This window comes from Impatiens glandulifera, chromosome 4 (genome assembly GCF_907164915.1).
Source record: "Impatiens glandulifera chromosome 4, dImpGla2.1, whole genome shotgun sequence".
In the NCBI taxonomy this organism is placed as follows: Eukaryota; Viridiplantae; Streptophyta; class Magnoliopsida; order Ericales; family Balsaminaceae; genus Impatiens; species Impatiens glandulifera.
The window spans coordinates 38,852,939-38,856,171 of NC_061865.1; the positions used below are offsets into that span (position 1 = coordinate 38,852,939).

Here is a 3,233-nt window from a genome sequence, read left to right on the forward strand (position 1 = left end):
GCGGGTTTAAATTCCGGGTAACGGGTCAGGTGTTTCTTTTATGAAAACGGGTTAGAGTATAAATACTTTTTTTTGGGTATTTTTCTCATAACAGAGTAAGGTTGAGAGAGAGTGAATTACAGATCTAGGGTTTTTCTGGTTTCCTTCTTCTTCTTGTTCTTTGGCTGATCCAGACGAGAAGATTGGGGGCGCCTTTGATTGTGGAGTAGTTCCAATCATTCCTAGTGTAATCACTTCTTTCATTTGAGAGCAAGGCATGTAAGTTTCTACTATTGACATTTGTTTGATTTAGTGAAACTTATCCCTCCCGTGGACATAGGTCGATTTTGACCGAACCACATATATTGTGTTGTCGTTTATTGATTTATGTTATTTCAGTTCTTGGTAAGTCTGTTGTTCGTTATAGACGATTTTGAAACTGATTTGTTACAGGTTTGATTTCTAAGAAGATCCATAGTTTTGCTGTTGCAAAATCCAACAGAATCAAGCCATTCGTTTGGGCCTTTATTTTGGGTCATGAGTGGACCGCACGTCGGTCAAAAACCAGGCCAGCGTCTGACTTGGTTGACTCCATCGACTTTTCCGGCAAAGTGTGACCCAATTTATTTATTTTTTCAAAATATCTAACGAAACAAATAATATCATATTAATATTAAACTAATATCTATCTTATATATCTATATCTATCTATATATATATCTATATATATATATATTAACAAATCACTATTTGATATTGATTTATTTTATCCGAATTTTTTTTTTTTAAATTTGATCCCCACAAGATAAAACTTCAAAATAATTATTATTGAGTATAGTTGGACCAAATATCAATGAGTTAAATTATTCAAATCTAACTTATTATATATTTTATTATTTATGTTATAGTCGGAAATTCATTATTTTCAAAATTCGATCGACAAGACAATAATTATAAAAAGAATTACTTATTAATAATCCGTGCAATAAGTCCGTACATAATTTTAAAATAATCATAAAATCAGAATTTGTTAAAAAGATATAAACAATATAATTGTAGAGTTAAAATTGAGTATCTACCAATAGGTTCGGAATTTATTTAAAATATATAAATTATAAAATTTGGGAATAAAAATGAATGCATACAGTTAGTAATTAATTTATGTAAGTTATTTTAATATTAAATAATACATAAATATATAAGCTAGTGTAAATAAAATCTTAATACGAAAAGTATTATTTTAAATATTTATTACAAAATTTACAAAAGTAATTAGATCTAGACATTTCATACCTTTCAATTGGAAGGTAAATTTGTTTTGTGTGTTATACAAAATATCGAGTTAATCAAAAGTTGGGAGTCTATCAGACAACCGCACAGACCCCCCCGGCCAAGCCCATTTGACTTAGATCAATCTCCTACGCAATGTGACCCCCAAGCCAAAGCCGGCAGCCACAACACCGTTAATCACGCTCTGGTCTAGCGGCAACATCTCATCAACCAGACATAGATTCCTGTCTCTTTAGTAATCAAGGATACAGATGTACGAGCCTATAGAACAAATCTTGTTCATGTAAGGTCGTAAAACAAATGGGACAACGCATTAAGTATGTAGCCCGCAAACACACTTAACCATTTAACTAGACGCAGAACTTGTCGTCTAACAGGCTCGAACCTAGGAACATAGGGTTTGTATTCATCTCTTATTGCCGCTAAGTTAGAAGAGATAATTAAAATGTGGCAACAAATTAAGTATGTAACCCGCAAATATACTTAACCATTTAACACGGGCTCGAACCAAAAACTTAGGGTTAATATCCACCTTTTGTTGTTGCTAGGCTAGAAGAGGTATAAAAAATATGACAATGAGTTAAGTATGTAGCCCACAAACAAAGTTAACTAGACGCATAACTTGCCACCTGACGGGCTCAAACCTATGAACTTTTGGTTAATATCCACCTCTTATTGTCGTTAGGCTAGAAGAGAGATAAAAAATGTGACAAAGGATTAAGTATGTCGCCCACAAATATACTTAACTATTTAACCAGACATAAAATTTGTCACCTGATGGGCTCGAACCCAGAATCTTAAGATTAATATCCATCTTTTGATACCGCTAAGCTAAAAGAGACCAAAAGATCATGAGTTTGATTTCATCTAAAACGTTTTCTGTTTAAATAGAAGATCATGGTTGTAGAGTGTTATACTAGTTCTTTTTCCTTCTCAAAAAATCAAATATCAAGTTATGATCATAATTGGGTAGTGTTGAGATATTTACTGCAAAGTAAATATATATATATATATATATATATATATATATATATATAAGTCCAGACATTTCATAACTTTCAATTTGAAGTAAATGTTTAATCTTTGTTTTGTGTGATATACAAAATATTAAGTCGCCCGTCATAATTGGGTAGTAGAACCAATTTCTAAATTCAGTTTTTATTTATTTAGTTAGTTAATTATTTATTTATATACATTTAAATTCATTATTAAATATATATATTTAAATATATATTTTTATTAAAATATTTAAATTATTATTTTTATAAATTTGATTATTTATATATATATATATATATATATATATATATATATATATATATAAATTATTATTTTTATTAATTTGATTATTTGTATTTGATATAAATTTAAAATTATTTTTTTTATAAATATGATTATTTATATTTTATAAATAATAATTTAATATATATATATATATTATAATTTCTTTGAATGTAAATAAATAAATAAATTACGAAAATTGAGTTTGAAAAGTAAGTAAATTAGTTTATGAATAATTGAACAAACTAGATTATAAAGTTGAATAAAAATAATGTTAGTTTGAGAATTGGTTCGTGTTGAGAGGTTTAATATAATTTATTTTAAATAAAGATAAATATATTTTATTATCAAATTTATAAAAAATAATTTTCTGAATTGGTTAATTATTTTTTTTATAATCTATATATAATATAGGTGAAAGATTCAAATAATTAAAAATAAACATATTTGTTTTTAATTGTAACATATTTTTTAATTTCTATTTTTCTGATAAATATTTAAGAAGTAGGGTAGATCTATCTTAATGTATAAGATGTATCGCTATTTTTACTTAGCCGTAAAAATAAATATGTAAAAATTGAATACAACTAAATGATAAATAGTAATAAACATATAAAATCACTTGAATTTAAGATTAGAATTTCATTTTTTATTAATTTAATAAGAGAACATTTAAATATATT

General features: G+C 26.7%; 1 non-coding gene across 1 annotated transcript; it reads right to left on the minus strand.

Moving 5' to 3' along the window:
• Window positions 1-1,337: 1,337 nt before the first annotated feature.
• On the minus strand, window positions 1,338-1,562 carry LOC124937196. The gene has a single exon (XR_007099305.1). It is a non-coding gene; the product is annotated as a small nucleolar RNA U3 (small nucleolar RNA).
• Window positions 1,563-3,233: the final 1,671 nt, after the last annotated feature.